Genomic DNA, 23,707 nt, shown 5'->3' with positions numbered 1-23,707 from the left:
GCTGTCCATTTTTCCCATGCGACTGCCAGCGATGAATTAATAAATAAAATAGATCAAAGAGCTTTTATCAAAGATGCAAGCTGGTCTGCCATCACCTCTGTGATGAGAAGCAGATTTGGCTGAGACATGTATTTGATCTGCCTGAGATTCCTGTTTACACTGGGTTTTGAGCAGTGAGCCTTCAATCAGCCACTGAAAGAATTGCCCTTGGGATTTCTCAAAGGTGGAAATAATATGGGAAAAAACATTTTAGCGATAATGCAAGCTTTTTATTACTTGAGGAAGATTTAAAAATACATTGGTTGTTCCTCCATCATTGTTTTTAATAATCTATTTTATCTAACAGGCTGGGTGCACTGTCATCTACAAAAATAGGCTTTTGTGTTTATCCTTGAGCTTTATGGAGTCAATTGAGGACACATATGGGGACTCTTAGGAAATGCTGGTCCTAACTTTCAACTCCCTGGCAGTTTAAGAGACGTAGTATGAAGTGTATTGACTCCCATGTTCTGAATCACTCACTACTCTTCTAATACACCCCACCCCACTCTAAGTGTTAAAAACTGCCAAGTTTCTCTGACTAATCTATCAACTATAGTAATGTGTATATGGATAGAAGTTCACCTCAGGATTCTGGCGATATTCTAACGAATGGTTCTATCATGTCTCTCCACCTCATTTCTTGCACTTGCTCAAGGGAGATTTGCAAATTTAACATAATTATAATTCATTATATTTTTACTGAGGCTCCTAATATCTTTTGGATCTTGAAGAATTTGTTGAAAAGACTGACTAGAAGACTGAACGATTTCTTATATATTTTCTCCAGCTCATAAAGAAAACATTATACAACATTTACAGTTTCCAGCATGATCTCCTCATTGGGATATACTAGACACTCAGGTTTTGACCCTTCTGTAAGGGACCAAAATGAGATTTTATGAATTATAGTCTGGAAAATCTTCCAATGTTCCTTGACCAACTCCTAGATTTTACCTTTATTTTCATTTTTTCTTTTACTTTTAGGTTCATCCCCTTTTGTTTATATTTCCTTGAGTCTGTTTTCCATTTTCCATAATACTTCTTAGCATGTGGCATTGAGCTGTTCTGCCATAGTACATAAGCACTAGCATCGAACCCACTGGACAAACAGAGGCTGGATTGTGTTTGTACAATATTTTATTGCTGATGATGTTGTAAAACATGTATCTTTTGATATGATCATAGAACGTCTGTCTGAATGATAAACATGTACTAAAGGACACCATACTGAGGCTGCCAACAAAAAGTTTTTCTCCTTGAACATCCTGACCAATTCTTACGAATGAGTGTGTAAATATCCTAAAAAGCGGAATAAACTGGGCAAGAGAATCTCAAAGCCACTCGTGTGTCTGTGTGTGTGTGTGTGTGTGTGTGTGTGTGTGTGTGTGTCCAAAGTAATAGTAAGCTTATATGAGAAGACTTTGCCTTCATTATTAGCATATCTTACATGGTTTCTGTGTATTCTTTATAACCGTTAAGGAGAACTCCAGCCCTGGGTCATGTGGGATGCCATAGCAAGCCCTAGATGACCCTGCCACACAGAAGACAGTCAGAGGCCTCAGGTGACACGAGGATGAAAGTCAGTGGTGGGGAGATGGAAGAGAAAGAGAAGCAGAGGAAAACAGTCGATAAAAGTAAGTTGTAAACAGAATAAATGATTCTAGTTCATTCTTCGAGGGTAGCTTAACTGTGAAGATTGTTTTTCTAGAGTTATTGTTTTTTTTTTTATTTTCACAATTTACTTTCTTTCATTGTTAATGAAGGACCACTCAATTCCATAAATGCAGGGGATATAGAAGGATGGTAATTGGGAATTAAATCTGAGTCAAGTACATAGTAAAATACATTAAAATGTCATAAGGAGCCGCCTTTGTTAGCTCTAGTGCTTTTGTAAAGCATATGGCTAGAGGAAAGGTTTAGGTAGGGTTTGCATTTCAGGGAATTGAAGTCAATGTCCTCTTTAGGACTGAAAACTTCAATTCTGTATGTTAACATTGACATAGAAACCTATATAATCTAAAAAATCCAACATAAATACAATATCGGAAACAATTTTAATAAAGAATTCACTAAAATACATTTCTTCTCAATGATTGCTCCATTCTTTAAAAAATCCTCAGAAGAGAAACAAAACCAAAATTTAGTTCTGGGAGAAACTGATAACCCAAACATATAGGTGATACGACTTTAGTATTAGAAGCCACTTAGAGACTTTCTCACGCTGAGCTGTGACATATGAAAAATGACCCAGGCAGAAAAAGCCAGCATCCATCCAGGTCGAGAGTGGATGTGACATGCTGGCCCTGTTTTGTGGGAGAAGGTGTGAAATGGCGTCCTCCTCAGCACTTCTGCATGACACATTTTTAAAATGTACTCAAAATGTGTATAATCATAAAAATAACCCAGCCAATCGAATGACTTTAGTTCCTGAAGAAAAATGTCACACAGGAAAGCACTGAAGGATGAATGTTAAAACAAGAAAAAGACTTGAATCGTAATAGTGACTGCAGAACATGTTCCTTGATACTGGATTCATTCTTTAAGAAGTGAAAGGGGAAATATTAAACACCTGAGTGGAAAATACAAACACATAAAATCATTTAATTATATCCAATAGTCATTACGGGGAGGAGTCATCAGTCATTAACTTCTTAGAACAGAATCCATCCCGTTAAAAAGGACGCACAAATACTAGGGAGAATAGCACAGGCTTCACTTTTCCAGATCCGAGGTCGTGAGTCAGTGTCTAAGTATTAGGTATGAACGAAGGTAACATCTTAGCAACAGTGTTCCTCAGCGCTAACGACTGTGATTCTCAACTGGGGAGAGTGACATTCAACCCCAACAAGAGTTTATCAGCACAACCCGCTGAAGACGATGGTTACGGTCGCAAAGCTTTCAGGAGCAGTGAGCATCTACAGCTGCAAAGAAACAGCGAGCCCTTTGCTCCTGAAAGAAATCGAGCCTCAACTCTTCTTTCACCAAATTAGAATAACTATCTCTCTCAAGTAAAGTTGTCCTGGTACAGAATGAAGATGATACAAAAAGAACATGTGATTCAGTCTTCCTAATGAATAACAGATCTTATCACTTTGGTTTTTATAGAAGTTTAAAAATTAGATAAGTGTTAAGTAGACATTACTAATGTAACTGTAGCATGTATATTACACTATATGTGAATATATTGATAAGGCAATCTACAATGCGATTTTAATGATCTCTATATTTTTGGTTAGAACTTCAGGCCCCACGTTTAAGACCAATTCCTATATAATGTAAAAGTGTAATAATCACCCATTTTCACAAAGGTAATTGAAGGTCTTAGTACAATTTGAAATGATGGATTCATGCCGCCGCCGCGCACACACAAATGAGTGCCCTTGTGAGCTGAAAGATATTCCAGAATGTTTACTGTAGAAAGGGTTTACACCTGCATACTGATCAAGCCCTCGCTCATTAGCATACAGGCCTCCTTGTCTGAGCACTCATTTGCATGCCCCTCTAAAGTGCTTTTTCCCCCACTGTTCAAACAGCCAATGACCTTTATAATCAACAAGAAAATCAGAAGCAGGTGGAAGCTTATTTTTAATGATGCTGAGACCAAATTGAGCAACTTAAATCGAAAATTTTTTCCCTTCCAATCCTGTTTAATACCTGAGAAATATTAATTATGGAAAGGTAGACAGGGACTCCAGCTTTCGTTGTCTCTGATCAAGCTCTGTAACTAACCCTTTGCTTTTATGTTTAATTAGTATGATGAAAACATCTCTCTCTGTCACTCTTTTTTCTGTTGCCTGGAGCCTCCAGTACAAGCATGGCATCCTTGGGGTTTAGCTAATGTTGTTGCAACCTTTACAAATTTACCTACATGATTATAACTGAAACTGATTGAGGACATTTCCTACAGGAATGTAGTTATTTACTTTAATGAGCGATTATAAATAGACAAGAAACAAAGTTTTAACATCATCAATGGCAAGTATTACTCCTGTTTTCTATTTTGTTTCAAAATATTCTTAATTTTATTTGCAAGAAATAAATAAGTGCCAATTTTTTTGTTTTGAGTTTTCTATTTTTCATTATACAGTGAATTCAATAATGAAAAGTGCCAATTACAGAAATATTTGGATTATTTATTTAAAAAAATGTGTCCTGTGAAATTTTTACAAAATGATTTTCAAGCCAGTTTTTTAAACCCTATTACATATGTTCTCTGCCATCTTTAATCATTTAAAATATGTTCAAGAAACTAAGATCATCTTTAAACGTACAACTGAATTCTTTCAAAATAAAAAGAAGCTGACTTTATGACAGTTCCAAGTTCTGTATTCACCAGTGCTCCTGTTTCTAAATTTAAGAAACAGAATGCTCATGAAAGCACATTGTTGAATACACTCAGTTTAGGACATTTTATTAATTAATTACTCAATTAATATTAATAAAACTATTCTCTATGAAATAAAAGTTTATTTTGGTGTAAAGAAGAAAGGAATGTCATCAAATATTTCACTTTTCAGTACGCAGTGGAGTGGGCGAGATGGCTCAGCAGGTCTTGTCACCAAGCTTTACAAGCTGAATTTGACCCCTGCACTCACAGAGTGAAAGGAGAAAACCAACCTCTGTGAGTTACCCTCTAATCTCTATGTGCATGTCACAGCTAAATAAATAAAGAAATGTTGAAAAAAATACCAAACTCATTGGAATGTGCATTTGTGGTTTCCACTATTTCATAAGAATACTTCCTTTATTAACAGTTTATAAAAGAGTAGATTTTTTATCCGTTTGAACATTTGAATAAAAACTATTGGTGCTATGTTAAATATCATTTAAATATTAATACATTAAAAAACACATCACAAAGGCATTGTTGGAGACTGTTTACAAACTTATTATTAAGTAGAAAAAGACCACCTAACAGTGTGTTAGCCTTTTAAAAACAAGAAATCAAACCTATAAATCTTATCGTTAATTTTGTTTTATTTATATATTCACTAATTTACAAGCAATCTGAGATACCTTAAAATGAAACACAGTAAAGTAGGATATTTGATTTCACAAAAATAAGGTTACAGAAAAAAATTGAGAAAATTTGCTTACGTAAGAACTACCATTTTAAGAGTTTCTGAAGTAGCTACCCTTCTTATATCCAAGAGGAGGGGAGATGAATAAGATATAATAAACAATATATCTCTCACATTGGAAAAATTCATGAAAATCAAAGTCAGAATCTGTTTCTATGGGTGTTAATATCTAGCACCACCCTCAAATTTAAGCTTAAATGTTTAAAAACATTTTTCATGTCAATGACCTTTATCTGTCACTGCTGATGTCAGCTGCTATTGATTTAGGACAGTCAGAGACAAAAAATTAAGAAATTGAAAGTAGCCCAAAATGGAAGGAAAAAAGATTCCCTACTATTTCTATGGCCTTTTATGTTTTTATGACCTCGGGGAAATTGAAGAATTTGATATTCAATTAATTTTCCTTGTAATACTAACCCGAATAATACACAAGTGGACGGAATGTTGGTTCCGAGATAAATGAGAATTTAGCCAACAGCTACACATACAGTTTAGCACTTGTGTTTTATTGTTGACACTGCTTACTCTAAATGAGTCAGGAGTGCATGGGAACTAGTCGTGTAGCCCTTGTTCATCACAACCTAGCTGGATGTCAAATTGGAAGGGATCCAGAAGCTAATGGATTGCTTGGCCAGTGCCCATCAACTTCTTATCACATCACTGCTCATGTCGTCAACGTAGAAACTGGAAACTTTGCTTAGACATCATGCAACATCCCGCATGCTGTACTTATTATATTGTGCTCGACCCTTAGACTTCTCTTGCAGTTAAATGATTTTGGTACTGAAAAAGCTTAAAATGTTGAGTTTAATTCTGTATCCAAGCTAATGCTAGCAAAGTCCGGTGAATACAATAGTAGCTAAGCAGAGGATTTTCGATTTAGACTATTAAGATACAAGGTGGAATCAAGTTTAAATAAAGGTTGCTGGGAAATAACTCAGCTAGGAAGAATTACTTTTAATGGATATGAAACAAGAGAGATAACGTGATGTTTAAATTTCGGAACACTAAGACAAAACATAAAGTCTTAGTCGGACATAAGGTTCAAAAATAGTAAAGCAGCCAGAATGGTCAGGTTACAGCACAGGCAATAAAGAAACAAACAAGTAATCATGGTGTTTAAAACGGGGTGGGCTAGTTCTTGTTTGTCTATTCAGGATTGGGATCTTAAGATTAAGTCAGGAGTCAGTGGTTGACTGTAAGCAAAATAGAGACATAGTTTTTGCCACTTACTTTAAAAGGAGCATAATGGGAAGTCACCTCAATGACTATCCTAGACATACTGGCAATAAAAGGGTATCTGGACCTTCTAGACAGCAAAAGTTGAGTCTTAGTTTTGGTTTTACTGCTGTGAACAAGCAGATACCATGACCAAGGTAATGCTTATAAAAAAAAAAACGACATTTAATTGGGTCTGGCTTACATGTTCAAAAGATCAGTCCATCAAGGGAGGAGGAGAGCAGCATTCAGGCTAGCCTGATGTGGAAGAGCTGAGAGTTCTACGTCTTCTTCCTAAGGCAAACAGAAAACTCACTTCCAGGCAGCATGTCTACAAGCCCACTCCCACAAAGACACACTTCCGCCAAGTCAACATCTACTCCAACAAGGCCACACCTCCTCATAGTGCCACTCCTTGGGCTGAGCATTTTCAAACCACCACAATTGGCATATAAGCACAGGTATTGGGGAATCAAGGATCACTGGATTGTCTCCAGTGACTACAACTATCAAGGAACCATTGTGACAAGAAAATTATTTACTAAATACCTGTTAAAATGACAAGATTTTATTCTGAATACTGAAAGAAAGAAATAGACTTCTCTATGGACTTAGTTCAGCAGCTCACGTATTGAAGGCAGAAAGCTTCACGAGGTAAGAGAAAAGAACAAAACTTTTAAGGGGGAGTGTTCCATGTGATCAGGTCATCTATGCTGGCTAAATACAAATTATCAAGGTACATCCTACCCTTCCAGGAGCACAGGGAGATAGATCTAGCCTTCTTGATGTTGCCTACAGCTCCAAGATAAAGTTCACAGGTACTGGAGAAAGATGTCGTTGTGTTATAGAAGGTAAACCTAACAGGAAGAAGGATCAGTACATACACATTTTCTAAAGTGTTTCCAAAAGGAAAGTCATGGGCTGGAGAGTACAATATATTATTGAGTTTTCATGGATAGTTATTTTTACGAGGTAGCCCTTCTGGGAATATGGTCTTGAATTAGCAGATGCTGTCTGAGGATTTATTCAAGTCTCTTGGTGGGTGTTATGGACACAATAATGTGTGCTCTGGCAATGCGAATAATGAAGTTGAGCCTATGTTACCAAGGGAAAACTGAGAGGAGTTTGATCAAGGACACCATAGAAAATATAAATTTCCATTCTGTTTTGATAAGTGATTTACTTTTTCTTTAAATTATAGCTAATGTCAATCTTAGTATGGAAGTTATATATTATTTTTTAATGATCTAAAAGGCTCTGATTCTCTTGTCATTATTTCAGTTAACAATATTCGTATACTTTTCTTCATAGAAATAAACATTAAATTTAATGTATCAGCTTAACAGTGTGGTATTTTTTCACACCTTATTCACAACCAAATTATCTGCATCTGATATCCAGTCCAAAGGACAATTTTAATTAGCTGATATTTAACACTTTAAAACTACTTTTAAAAATGAGTCACACTGGTGCTTTTTTAATGTTTCCTTAAAAAAATAAATTAAAATTCATGCATACTGAACACACTAAAAAATCCCATATAAAATACAACAAAAGCTAATATATTTCCTATTAGGAGTGAAATTACCATAATATGATAAGCATGTAATTTTGTAGGAAAATGAGTAAGCAATTTAATCACAAAAAAAGCTTAATGGAATTTCAGCTGTTTTTAAAATTCTGTATACTGCTTTGTCGAGGGACCCTTTAAAGAGAACAACACAGCAAATACCTGGGGGAACAATGAGCTACTGAGTTCCAGTTAAACAACACAAAACAATAAGGTAACTTTTCAAATTTTGTTTCAAGAACCATACTGGCTGACCTCATACTAACAAACCAAGGGGCAAGCAAGCCTCTTTACACATTCAAACTCTAGGTTTTGAGACCAAATGGCAAGCACTTTCCTAAGAACACACGTTTTGAAATGAAGTTTTCAATTCACATGTAATTAGGAGAAATACTTATTCAAGATGTACAGATAATATACTTTTACTTTATTTTACTTTAAAATAGTTTGAGGGTTTTGTATATGTATATAATATTTTGACCAAACTCACTCCTTTTTCCCTTCCTTCAAGTCCTTCCCTATCTCCCTCTGCCTCTTCTCTCCCAATGTTAGAAGTTCCTTCTTAAACTAACATATATTTATGTAAATGTCTGTATGTCTGTCTGTCTGTCTGTCTGTCCTTGTACATGGCACACATGTACAGCTGCCATAGGAAGCCAAAAGAGGATGTTAGATCCCGTGGAGCTGGAGTCACGGGCAGTTGTCAGCCTTCAGAAATGAGGGGTGGGAACAGAACTCAGGTCTCCTATAGAGACAATAAGCATTCTTAACAGGCAAGCCGTCTCTCCATCCCACATATGTGTGTTTTAAAAAGATCTTTAAGTATTTAATTTATGACTAAAGGACCAATTATGAATATAATCAGAAAATATTTGCAAAATGCATATATTATTAAAGATTTGAATCTAGATTTTATAAAAAAATTATCATAATTTAGCAAAATGGGCGAAGTAAATTAACATTTATAAAAGAAGATAAGTGGTTGGAGGAACCTGAAAATGCTTTTTAAAATATTAGCTATTATAGAAATGAAAACTAAGCAAAAACACTTGATGCGTACCAGTATGACTATAATAAATCAAGTAAACCCAACAAATATCACAAGTGAACAAAATATTTAGGATAGCCAGATCTGTGTGGAATGCTTTCATACCGTTGCCTAATAAGGGGCCAAATACATACACAATTCTTTTTTACCACAGCTATTAATCCAAGACATCTCTTAGATATTGTTCAAAGAGTTTGCCTTCTCTAGAAATTCCATATAAATTCTATCATATGTTTCTGCCTTCTCTCTCTTAGTAGAGCATTCTGTGATTTACCTAGGACACAGCTGTGTCGGTTGTCTGTCTTTGTTGTGAAATATTTGTAGGAATATTAGTAGGAATGTTATATAGCCCAATCATTATAATAAAGTTTGAGAGTCTAACTTAAAGGATCATAAATGATCTCAGCTATGTACCCAAAAAAGATTTCCATGTAAGTCATGGTATATATAAGGCTCCTAGCAATATTAATCAAAATGGACCCAAACTGGAAACTACATAAATATCTATAACCTAGCTAATAAGTAGGCAAAATACAATGTAACTACAGTCCATTCACAACACAGACAACTGACACAGCTGTGTCCTAGGTGAATTCCAGAATGTTATGATAAATGGGAGAAGCCAGAAACCACAGACAACTGACACAGCTGTGTCCTAGGTGAATTCCAGAATGTTATGATAAATGGGAGAAGCCAGAAAACTATAACTTATATGTAATTTCTAGAGAAGGCAAACTCTCTATACAAGATATAGAAGATGTCTTGGGTTAATAGTAGGGGTCAAAAAATGTACATGTCCTAGAACCCTTATGAGGCAGGGGCATGAAAACATTCCAAAACACATTTTATCCAGAACCTTCAGTAGCTACACCTATCAGGATTTCAGAAAAATTCCCTACCAGGTCACACACAGCCACACTATCCTAAGAAGCAGAGCAGGTAACAGAAACTTAGGAATGCAATACCCACCTAACAAAGACTGAACCAGGTATCAGCATCTACCTGGTGCTGATCATCTGAAACACAGATGGTTGAATGCCAGCATCAAAACACAATAACACCCATGAAAACGTCTCCCCTGGAGCCCATCAACCCTCTCTGAGCAGGCTCTGAGTATTGCAACATAGGTGAAACACAAGGCTGAGGCATTAAAATAACCTTCACGAACATGATGGAGCTCCTCAATGGGGACAAGAATAAATCTCTTAAAGAAATCTATAAAACACACACACAGAGAGAGAGAGAGAGAGAGAGAGAGAGAGAGAGAGAGAGAGAGAGAGAGAAAGCAAGCCAGGGGAAGGATATGAATAAAGCATTTTAAGAGGGGAAGGAAATGAATAAAGGATTTTAAGATTTCAAAATAGAAATAGTATCAAAAAAGTTAACCCAACTGATGGAAATATAGAAATGAAAAATTTAGTGACTGAAACAGCAACCTCAGAGGCAAACCTTACCAAAGTAATATAACATATGGAAGAAAGAATCCCAGGCATTGAACATATAATAAAAGAAATGGATACCTCAGACCAAAACAAAATGTTAATCTAAAATCTACATGCTAAGCTCAAAAAACTTGACAAAAGTATGCAGAAAGTTTTGGACATTATAGAAAAGACCAATGATAGGAATAAAGAACTAGAAGAAACCCAGATCAAAGGCATAAAAATATATATTCAACAAAATCATGGAAGAAATTTTCTCTAACCTAAAGACGGAGACACTTATCAAAGTGAAAGAAACATAGAGAATACCAAATAGACTGGAACAGAAGAGAAAGTCCTCATGGCACATGCACATAATAATCAAACCACTAAATGTACAGAACAAAGAAAGAATATCAAAAGCTTCAAGGGGAAAGATCAAGTAACATATAAAGAAAGATGGGGTGCACGGAAGCTCCCGGAAAGAGTGGTGCAGATCTTCCTGGTTGCTGCCGCCACGGAGAGCTCATAAGCAACACCCCACGAGCAAGCCTGAGCCTCGGAACTGCAGGTAAGACCAACTTTTCTGCTGCAAGCGACCTGACTGGTGGCCTTGGGACACACAGAGGCAAAATTCCTCTAGGACCGGACACTTCCGGTTTTTAGCGGGAGTCCCAATCTCGCACTCCCTGCCTTCAGCTCACCGCTCCCAAACCCCATGGGGGAGAGAGCTCACCACCGAGACAGGTGGGCACTCCTGAGACTTCAGAGCGGAAGAGACCACCAACACTGCCCACCCCTACCCACATTCCTGTCCAAAGAAGAAACTGTATACTGCCTCTGGGTTCCCTTGGATAAGGGCACAGGAGCTGGAAATCCTCTGCATCTGAGACACCACCAGAACCTGAAGAGACCGACCAGATAAACAGTTCTCTGTACCCAAATCTCATGGGAGGGAGAGCTAAACATTCAGAGAGGCAGACACGCCTGGGAAACCAGAAGAGACTACACTCGGCCCACATATCTGACTCCAGAGGAAAACACCAAACGCCATCTGGAACCCTGGTGCACGGAAGCTCCCGGCAAGGGCAGCACAGATCTTCCTGGTTGCTGCCCCCGAGGAGAGCTCATAAGCAATAACCCACGAGCAAACTTGAGCCTCGGGACCACAGGTAAGACAAACCTTCCTACACCAAGTGACCTGCCTAGTGAACTTAGGACACAGGCCCACAGGAACAGCTGAAGACCTGTAGATAGGAAAAACTACACACCTGAAAGCAGAACACTCTGTTCCCATAACTGGCTGAAAGAAAACAGGAAAACAGGTCTACGGCACCCCTGACACACAGGCTTGTAGGACAGTCTAGCCACTGTCAGAAATAGCAGAACAAAGTAACACTAGAGATAATCTGATGGCGAGAGGCAAGCACAGGAACCCAAGCAACAGAAACCAAGACTACATGGCATCATCGGAGCCCAATTCTCCCAACAAAGCAAACACAGAATATCCAAACACACCAGAAAAGCCAGATCTAGTTTCAAAATCATATTTGATCATGATGCTGGAGGACTTCAAGAAAGACATGAAGAACTCCCTTAGAGAAATACAGGAAAACATAAATTAACAAGTAGAAGCCTACAGAGAGGAATCACAAAAATCCCTGAAAGAATTCCAGGAAAACATAAATAAACAAGTAGAAGCCTATAGAGAGGAATCACAAAAATCCCTGAAAGAATTCCAGGAACACACAATCAAACAGTTGAAGGAATTAAAAATGGAAATAGAAGCAATCAAGAAAGAACACATGGAAACAACCCTGGATTTAGAAAACCAAAGGAAGAGACAAGGAGCCGTAGATAAAAGCATCACCAACAGAATACAAGAGATAGAAGAGAGAATCTCAGTAGCAGAAGATTCCATAGAAATCATTGACTCAACTGTCAAAGATAATGTAAAGCAGAAAAAAGCTACTGGTCCAAAACACACAGGAAATCCAGGACTCAATGAGAAGATCAAACTTAAGGATAATAGGTATAGAAGAGAATGAAGACTCCCAGCTCAAAGAACCAGTAAATATCTTCAACAAAATCATAGAAGAAAACTTCCATAACCTAAGAAAAGAGATACCCATAGGCATACAAGAAGCCTACAGAACTCCAAATAGATTGGACCAGAAAAGAAACACCTCCTGACACATAATAGTCAAAACACCAAATGCACAAAATAAAGAATGTTAAAAGCAGTAAGGGAAAAAGGACAAGTAACATATAAAGGCAGACCTATCAGAATCACACCATACTTTTCGCCAGAGACTATGAAAGCCAGAAGGTCCTGGAGAGATGTCATACAGACCCTAAGAGAACACAAATGCCAGCCCAGGTTACTGTATCCTGCAAAACTCAATTAACATAGATGGAGAAACCAAGATATTCCATGACAAAACCAAATTTACACAATATCTTTCTACAAATCCAGCACTACAAAGGATAATAAATGGTAAAACCCAACATAAGGAGGCAAGCTATACCCTAGAAAAAGCAAGAAAGTAATCGTCTTGGCAACAAAACAAAGAGAAGAAAAGCACACAAACATAACCTCACATCCAAATATGAATATAACAGGAATCAATAATCACTATTCCTTAATATCTCTCAACATCAATGGTCTAAACTCCCCAATAAAAAGAAATAGATTAACAAACTGGATACACAATGAGGACCCTGCATTCTACTGCCTACACGAAACACACCTCAGAGACAAAGACAGCACTACCTCAGAGTGAAAGACTGGAAATCAACTTTCCAAGAAAATGGTCGGAAGAAGCAAGCTGGAGTAGCCATTCTAATATCAAATAAAATCAATTTTCAACTAAAAGTCATCAAAAAAGATAAGGAAGGACACTTCATATGCATCAAAGGAAAATTCCACCAAGATGAACTCTCAATCCTAAATATCTATGCCCCAAATACAAGGGCAACTACATAGGTAAAAGAAACCTTACTAAAGCTCAAAACACACATTGCACCTCACACAATAATAGTAGGAGATTTTAACACCCCACTCTCATCAATGGACAGATCATGGAAACAGAAATTAAACAGAGATGTAGACAGACTAAGAGAAGTCATGAACCAAATGGACTTAACAGAAATTTATAGAACATTCTATCCTAAAGCAAAAGGATATACCTTCTTCTCAGCTACTCATTGTACTTTCTCCAAAATTGACCATATAATTGGTCAAAAAACGGGCCTCAACAGGTACAGAAATATAGAAATAATCCCATGCGTGCTATCAGACCACCACGGCCTAAAGCTGGTCTTCAATAACAATAAGGGAAGAACGCCCACATATACGTGAAAGTTGAACAGTGCTCTACTCAACGATAACCTGGCCAAGGAAGAAATAAAGAAAGAAATTAAAAACTTTTTAGAATTTAATGAAAATGAAGGTACAACATACCCAAACTTATGGGACACAATGAAGCTGTGCTAAGAGGAAAACTCATAGCTCTGAGTGCCTGCATAAAGAAACAGGAGAGAGCATATGTCAGCAGCTTGACAGCACACCTAAAAGCTCTAGAACAAAAAGAAGCAAATACACCCAGGAGGAGTAGAAGGCAGGAAACAATCAAACTCAGAGCTGAAATCAGCCAAGTAGAAACAAAAAGGACCATAGAAAGAATCAACAGAACCAAAAGTTGGTTCTTTGAGAAAATCAACAAGATAGATAAAACCTTAGCCAGACTAACGAGAGGACACAGAGAGTGTGTCCAAATTAACAAAATCAGAAATGAAAGGGGAGACATAACTACAGATTCAGAGGAAATTCAAAAAATCATCAGATCTTACTATAAAACGCTATATTCAACAAAACTTGAAAATCTGCAGGAAATGGACAATTTCCTAGACAGATACCAGGTACCGAAGTTAAATCAGGAACAGATAAACCAGTTAAACAACCCCATAACTCCTAAGGTAATAGAAGCAGTCATTAAAGGTCTCCCAACCAAAAAGATCCCAGGTCCAGATGGGTTTAGTAAAGAATTCTTTCAGACCTTCATAGAAGACCTCATACCAATACTGTCCAAACTATTCAACAAAATTGAAACAGATGGAGCACTACCGAATTCCTTCTATGAAGCCAAAATTACTCTTATACCTAAACCACACAAAGACCCAACAAAGAAAGAGAACTTCAGACAAATTTCCCTTATGAATATCAACACAAAAATACTCAATAAAATTCTGGCAAACCGAATCCAAGAGCACATCAAAACAATCATCCACCATTATCAAGTAGGTTTCATCCCAGGCATGCAGGGATGGTTTAATATACCTAAAACCATCAACGTGGTCCATTATATAAACAAACTGAAAGAACAAAATCACATGATCATTTCATTAGATGCTGAGAAAGCATTTGGCAAAATTCAACACCCCTTCATGATAAAAGTCCTGGAAAGAATAGGAATTCAAGGCCCATACCTAAACATAGTAAAAGCCATATACGGCAAACCAGTTGCTAACATTAAACTAAATGGAGAGAAACTTGAAGCATTCCCACTAAAATCGGGGACTAAACAAGGCTGCCCACTCTCTCCCTACTTATTCAATATAGTTCTTGAAGTTCTAGCCAGAGCAATCAGACAACAAAAGGAAATCAAGGGGATACAGATTGGTAAAGAAGAAGTCAAAATATCACTATTTGGAGATGATACGATAGTATATTTAAGTGATATATTTAAATATACCAGAGAACTACTAAAACTGATAAACACCTTCAGCAGAGTGGCTGGGTATAAAATTAACTCAAATAAATCAGTAGCCTTCCTCTACACAAAAGAGAAACAAGCCGAGAAAGAAATTAGGGAAACGACACCCTTCATAATAGACCCAAACAATATAAAGTACCTCGGTGTGACTTTAACCAAGCAAGTAAAAGATCTGTACAATAAGAACTTCAAGACTCTGAAGAAAGAAATTGAAGAAGACCTCAGAACATGGAAAGATCTCCCATGCTCATAGATTGGCAGGATTAATATAATAAAAATGGCCATTTTACGAAAAGCGACCAACAGATTCAATGCAATCCCCATCAAAATACCAATCCAATTCTTCAAAGAGTTAGACAGAACAATTTGCAAATTCATCTGGAATAACAAAAAACCCAGAATAGCTAAAACTATCCTCAACAATAAAAGGACTTCAGGGGGAATCACTATCCCTGAACTCAAGCAATATTACAGAGCAATAGTGATAAAAACTGCATGGTATTGGTACAGAGACAGACAGATAGACAAATGGAACATAATTGAAGACCCAGAAAGGAACCCACACACGTATGGTCACTTGATTTTTGACAAAGGATCCAAAACCATTCAATGGAAATCAGATAGCATTTTCAGCAAATAGTGCTGGTTCAACTGAAGGTCAACATGTAGAAGAATGCAAATCGATCCATGCTTATCACCCTGTACAAAGCTTAAGTCCAAGTGGATCAAGGACCTCCACATCAAACCAGATACACTCAAACTAATAGAAGAAAAACTAGGGCAGCATCTCAAACACATGGGCACTGGAAAAAATTTCCTGAACAAAACACCAATGGCTTATGCTCTAAGATCAAGAATCGACAAATGAGATCTCATAAAACTGCAAAGCTTCTGTAAGGCAAAGGACACTGTGGTTAGGACAAAACGGCAACCAACAGATTGGGAAAAGATCTTTACCAATCCTACAACAGATAGAGAGTTTATATCCAAAATATACAAATAACTCAAGAAGTTAGACTGCAGGGAGACAAATAACCCTATTAAAAATGGGGTTCAGAACTAAACAAAGAATTCACAGCTGAGGAATTCTGAATGGCTGAGAAACACCTAAAGAAATGTTCAACATCTTTAGTCATAAGGGAAATGCAAATCAAAAGAACCCTGAGATTTCACCTCACACCAGTGAGAATGGCTAAGATCAAAAACTCAGGTGACAACAAATGCTGGCGAGGATGTGGAGAAAGAGGAACACTCCTCCATTGTTGGTGGGATTGCAGACTGGTAAAACCATTCTGGAAATCAGTCTGGAGGTTCCTCAGAAAATTGGACATTGAACTACCTGAGGATCCAGCTATAACTCTCTTGGGCATATAACTACAAGATGCCCCAACATAAAAAAAAAAAAAAAGACACGTGCTCCACTATGTTCATAGCAGCCTTATTTATAATAGCTAGAAGCTGGAAAGAACCCAGATGCTCTTCAACAGAGGAATGGATACAGAAAATGTGGTTTATCTACACAATGGAATATTACTCAGCTATCAAAAACAATGCCTTTATGAAATTCATAGACAAATGGTTGGACCTGGAAAATATCATCCTGATTGAGGTAACCCAATCACAGAAAAACACACATGGTGTGCACTCATTGATAAGTGGCTATTAGCCCAAATGCTTGAATTACCCTAGATGCATAGAACACATGAAACTCAAGACGGATGATCAAAATGTGAATGCTTCACTCCTTCTTTAAAAGGGGGAACAAGAATACCGTTGACAGGGAATAGAGAGGCAAAGATTAAAACAGAGACAGAAGGAACACCCATTCAGAGCCTGCCCCACATGTGGCCCATACATATACAGCCACCCAATTATACAAGATGGATGAAGCAAAGAAGTGCAGGCAGACAGGAGCCAGATGTAGATCTCTCCTGAGAGACACAGCCAGAATACAGCAAATACAGAGGCGAATGCCAGCAGCAAACCACTGAAATGAGAATAGGACCCCCGTTGCAGGAATCAGAAAAAGAACTGGAAGAGCTTGAAGGGGCTCGAGACCCCTTATGAACAACAATGCCAAGCAACTAGGGCTTCCAGGGACTCAGCCACTACCTAAAGACTATACATGGACTGACCCTGGACTCTGACCCCATAGGTAGCAATGAATAGCCTAGTAAGAGCACCAGTGGAAGGGGAAGCCCTTGGTCCTGCTAAGACTGAACCCCCAGTGAACTAGACTGTTTGGGGGAGGGAGGCAATGGGGGGAGGGTGGGGAGGGGAATACCCATAGGCAAGGGGAGGTGGACAGATTAGGGGGATGTTTGCCTGGAAACCGGGAAAGGGAACAGCAGTTGAAATGTAAATAAGAAATACTCAAGTTAATAAAAAATATAAAAAAGAAAAGAAAGATGGATTACAACTACACCTGACGTCTCAATGGAAATTCTAAACGTCAGAAGAGTATGAACAAATGTTCTGCATTCTCAAAGATAAAAAAGATGCCAGCCACAATATTATACCCAGCAACACTTTCAGTTATCATTCCTGGAAAAAATATGACATTCCATAATAAAACCAATTTAAAAAAAAATCTATCAACAACGACAGACCCACAGAAGACACTATAAAGAAAACTCCAACCAAAAGAAGTTAACCAGACTCAGGAAAAAGTAAGAATTAAATAGCTTCTCCAAGCTTCACGTGTTCTCCCACTGTTCATGCCTCAGGAAACACTATATGAATCTGTCTTAGCAAGTAGTGAATCTATATCACTCGACATATTCAGAGACTTCCCCTTCAGCTTTCCCCAACGTTGATCACATATTCATATAAAATACCAAGTCTCATCAGATATAAGAAAATCAAAATAATACCCTGTATCACAGATTAAGAAAGGATATCAAAAAACAACAGAAGCAACAGAAAGTTTTCACAGTGATGGAAAGTGAATAACTCGTTGTGAACAAACAGAAATCAACACATAAATCAATAAAGAAATTAAATGCTTCCTTGAATTCAATGAAAATGAATACATAGCATATCCAAACTTATAAGACATAAGGAAGTTGGGTATAAGAAGCAAATTCGTAGGACTAAATGCCTATATTAAAAACAATAATAGATGGAGAAAATGGCTTAACACTTAAGAGCACTGACTCCTTTCCCAGAGATCCCGAGTTCAATTCCAAGCAACCACATTGTGTCTCACAACCATCTGTAATGGAGTCTAATGCCCTCTTCTGGTGTGTCTGAAGACATTGGTATAATGTACTAATGTATAAATAAAATAAATAAATAATTCTTAAAAATAATAATAAAAATAAATATTTGAGAACTAATAATAGTAACTTCACAGCATGCTTGAAAGCTGTCTAGAACAAAAGAATAAAATGATCCCCCAAAGGAGTAGATGATAAGAAATAATCAAACTTGAGATTGAAATCAGTATAATGGATTAAAAAAAACTAATGAAAGGAATCTATGTAATAAAAGTTTATTTTTTGAGAAATCTATAAGATTAACAAGTTCTTATCCAAATTAATAACACTGGAAATGAAAAGGGGGACATAGCAACAGATACCTAGGAATTGCACAGAACTATTAGGTCATATTTTAAGAGCCTAAGCTTTACTAAATGTTCTTTTCCATTTTTCCATGGTGGGACATCTGGGTTATTTCCAGCTTCTGGCTATCAAAAATAAGGCCTCTATGAAAATAGTAGAACATGTGCCCCTGCGACAAGGTGAAGCATCTTTGGGTATATTCCCAAAATTGATATTGCTGGGTCTTCAGGGAGATCTATTTCCAATTTTCTGAGGAACCTCCAAATTGATTTCCAGGGTGGTTGTACTATTTTGCAATCCCACTAGGAATAGAGGAGTGTTCCTCTTTCTGCACATCCTCGACAACATGTGCTGTTACCTGAGATTTTGATTTTAGCCATTCTGATTGATGTAAGGTGGAATCTCAGGGTCGTTTTGATTTGCATTTCTCTGATCACAAGGACTTTGAACAATTCTTTAAATGCTTGTCAGCCATTCGAGATTCCTCTGTTGTGAATTCTCAGTTTAGTTCTATACTCCATTTTTTGATTGGATTGTTTAGCTTCTTGGAGGTTTGCTTCTTAATTTCTTTAAATATTTTGGATATTAGCCCTCTATCGGATGTGAGATTAGTGAAGATTTTTTTCCCAATCTCTAGGTTGGTAAATTGTCTTATTGACTACGCCTTTTGACTTACAGAACTTTTCCAGTTTCATGAGGTCTCAATTATCAATTCTTGATCTTAGAGCATGAGCCATTGCAATTCTGTTTAGGAAATACCACCCTGTGCCAATGAGTTCAAAGTTCTTTCCTACTTTCTCTTTTATTAGCTTGGGTATGTCTGGTTTTATGTGGAGGTCCTGGATCCACTTGGACTTGAGCTGTGTGCAAGGTGACAAATATGGATCTATTTTCACTTTTCTACATACAAGCAGTCAGTAAAACCATCACCTTTTATTGAAGATGCTTTCTTCTTTCATTGTATATTTTTGGCTCCTTTATCAAAGATCAAGTGTGAATAAGTGCGTGGTTTTATTTCTTGGTCTTCAATTCTATTTCATTGATCAACCTGTCTGTTTCTGTACCATGCAGTTTTTATCACTATTGCTCTGTAGTAAAGCTTGATGTTGGGGATGGTGATTCAGCCATTCTTTTATTAAGAATTGGTTTTTGCTTTTCTGATTTTTTATTTTTATTTTTTTGCATTTCCAGATGAATTTGAGAATTGCTTTTTCCATGTCTTCGAATAATTGTGTTGGGATTTTGATGGGAATTGCACTGAATCTGTAGATTGCCTTTGGTAGGATGACCATTCTTACTTTGTTAATTCTGCCACTCCATGACCATGAAAGATCTCTCCATTTTCTGATATCTTCTTCAGTTTCTTTCTTGAGAGACTTGAAGTTATTGTCATACAGATCTTTCACTTGTCGAGTTAAAGTTAACCCAAGTCATTTTATATTATTTGTGGCTACTATGAAGGGTGTTGTTTCTCTAATTTCTTTCTCAGCCTGAGTATCATTTGTATAGAAAAAGGCTACTGGTTTATTTGAGTTAAGTTTATATCCCTGGCCCTTTGCTGAAGTTCTTTATTAGCTGTAGAAGGGCTCTGGTAGTATTTTGGAGGTCACATATGTATACTATCCTTTCATCTGCAAATCGTGATACCTTTATTTCTTCTTTGCCAATTTGTATCAGATTGACCTCTTTAGGTTCTCTTATTATCCTAGTTAGCACTTTGAGTACTATAGTGAATAGATATGGGGAGAGTGGGCATCATTGTCTTGTCCCCCATTTTAGTTAGATTGTTCTAGGTATCTCTCCATTTAATTTGATATTGACGGTTGGTTTGCAGTAAATTGCTTTTGCTAGTTAGTTAGGCTAGGGGTTTATCTATCTTGTTGATTTTCTCAAAGAACCAGCTTTTGATTTTGTTGATTCTTTGTATTGTTCTCTTTGTTTCCATTTGGTTGATTTCTGCCCAGAGTTTGAGTATTTCCTGCCTTTTACCCCTCTTGGGTGAGTTTTTGTTCTAAAGCTCTCAAGTGTGCTGTTAAGTTGCTAGTAAGATCTCTCCAGTGTCTTTACCTGGACATTTAATGCTATGAATTTTCCTCTTAACACAGCCTTCATTGTGTCCCTTAAGTTTAGCTATGATGTGTTGACATTTTCATTAAATTCCAGGAAGTGTTTAATTTATTTTTTTATAACCAAGTTATCACTGTGTAGAGATTGTTTAGTTTCCAGGTGTATGTGAGATTTCTCTTGTTTTCGCTGTTATTGAAGACCAGCCTTAGGCCATGGTGCTCTGATAGGATGCTGGGGATTATTTCAATCTTTTTGTATCAGTTGAAGACCAATTTTTTTGTGACCAATTATATGGTTGATTTTGGAGAAGGTAACATAAGGTGCTGAGAAAAAGGTATGTTCTTTTGTTTTAGGATGAAATGTTCTGTAGATATCTGTTAAATCCATGTGATTCATAACCTTTATTAGTTTCACTGTGTCTCTATTTAGTTTTTGTTTCCATGACCTGTCCACTGGTAAGGGTGGGGTATGCAGATCTCCCACTATTATTGTGTGGGGTTCAATGTGTGTTTTGAATGTTAGCAAAGTTTCTTTTATGAAGTTGGTTGCCCTTGCATTTGGGGCAATAGATGTTCAGTAATGAGACTTTCTCTTAGTGGAATTTCTCTTTGATGAATACAAAATGTCCTTCTTAATCATACTTGATACCCTTTGGTTCAAAGTCCGTGTTTATTAAATGTTAGGATGGCAACTCCAGTTTGTTTCTTGGGGCCATTTGCTTGGTAGACCACTTTCCATCCTTTTACTCTGAAACAGTCTCTCTTTTTGTTATTGGTGTGTGTTTCATTTATGCAGCAAAATGCTGGAACTTGTTTGCATACCCAGTCTGTTAACATATGTCTTTTTATAGGTGAGCTAAGTCCATTAATATTGAGAGATATTAAAGACAGATGACTGTTGGTTCCTGTCATATTTGTTTTTGTAGGTGGCTTATGCGCTTGAGTTTCTCTCTTTGGATTTGACTTTGTTATAAGATACTTAATACCTTGTCTTTTCTTTTATATAGGTACCTTCCTTGTATTGGAGTTTTCCTTCTAGGAGCCTCTGTAGGGCTGGATTGGTAGATTGTTTGAATTTGGCTTTGTCCTGGAATATTTTGGCTTATCCATCTATGTTGATTGAAAGTTTTACTGGGTCTAGTAACCTGGGCTGGCATCTGTGTTCTCTTAGAGTATGCGTGACCTCTGACCTGGATCTTCTGCCTTTCTTCTTTTTGAATTTTTATTTATTTATTATATATGATTAAACTATTGCTGTCTTCATACACACCAGAAGAGAGCATCATACTGTAAGACTCCCAGAGAGAATCTTCCGTCAGGAGGGAGATCCTCGAGCCCAATGACCAGTCCGAGTCCACAGGCTGCAATCTGCAAGAGGATTTTTATTGATCGGGATACACAGGTATCTGTGGCGTTCCAGTCAATTCAGAAGACTGGTGCGCTTAACAGAACCAGGGACGGGTTTATTTAGGGCTTTGGGGAGCAGAAGCAGGGTTACAGAAGCAGATGCATGGTTACAGGAACGTGATTGGTGGAGTAAATGAGGCATAAGTGTATGTTACCTAATTTGGCTATAATCATAACAGTGAGTTGGCAAAAAGTTCATGGTGGTCAGGGCATCCGGGAAGTCAGGGACTTTTTCTTTTCTTGCCAGGTGGCCCATGGAGCAATGCCCATAATTTAGTCTGGTTCTTGCATTTTGTTTTCTTTCCTGGGCTATTTTGTCTAAATGTTGGGTCAGCTTGTCCCACAAGGTTTGGACACATCTGAACTTCTTGAACTTTCCCACAAGGCTTATTTTAGTTCTGAGTCTGTGTATCTAAAAACTTACTTTTTACTTCTATAGTTGAGGACCTTGGGCTTGTACAATTCCCTTTCTGAAAGGGGGTCTTTCAATATCTCATTACAGATGGTTGTGAGCCACCATGTGGTTGCTGGGGATTGAACTTAGGACCTCTGGAAGGGCAGTTGATGCTCTTAACCACTAAGCCATCTCTCCAGCCTTCTTCTGACTTTCATAGTCTCTATTGAGAAGTCTGGTGTAATTCTGATAGGTCTACCTTTGTATGCTACTTGGCCCTTGGCCCTTGCAGCTTTTAACATTCTTTCTATGTTCTTTGAGTTTAGTGTTTTCATTATTATGTGGTGAGAGGATTTTCATTTCTGGTGCCATTTGTTTGGTGTATATAGGCTTCTTGTACCTATATGGCCATCACTTTCTTTAGGTTGTTTTCTTCTATGACTTTATTGAAGATGTTTTCAGGTCCTTTGAGTGGGTAATCTTTATTGGCCACTATTCCAATTACTCTTAGATTTGGTCTTTTCATTGTGTCTTGACTTTCCTGGATGTTTAAGGTTAGGAGTTTTTTTTTATGATTTGAATTTTCTTTGACAGTTGTGCCAATCACTTCTATGGTATTTTCTATATCTGAGATTCTCTATTCTCTTGTATTCTGTTGGTGATCCTTACATCTATAATTCATGTCCACTTTTCCATTTCCAGGTTTGCCTCCCTTGGTGTTTTCTTTGTTTCTACTTCCACTTTTATGTCTTAAAGTGCTTTGTGCAATTCCTTGACCTATTTGATTGTGCTTTGCTGCACTTTTCACTGAGTTATTTATATCCTCCTTAAAGGACTCTATTGTCTTTATGGATAGGACTTTAGGTCAGCTTCCTGATTTTCAGGTGTGTTGGTGTATTCGGGGTGTGCTGTGTTGGGAGAACTGGGTTCTGATGATGTCCACGTATATTGACTTTTGTTGCTTATGTTCTTGTGCTTGCCTCTTGACATCTGGTTATCCCTTGTGTTTGCTGCTCTGGGTGACACTGCCTGGAGTCTGCTTTTTTTATCCATGGGTTGGTTCAGATCTTCTGAGGCCCTGGCTTTTGCAGACCTCCTGTGGGACCTTCCAACTGGAGGGTC

The sequence above is a fragment of the Rattus norvegicus genome, chromosome 20 (genome assembly GCF_036323735.1).
Source record: "Rattus norvegicus strain BN/NHsdMcwi chromosome 20, GRCr8, whole genome shotgun sequence".
In the NCBI taxonomy this organism is placed as follows: domain Eukaryota; kingdom Metazoa; phylum Chordata; class Mammalia; order Rodentia; family Muridae; genus Rattus; species Rattus norvegicus.
Note: the sequence above shows the minus strand (reverse complement) of the source record.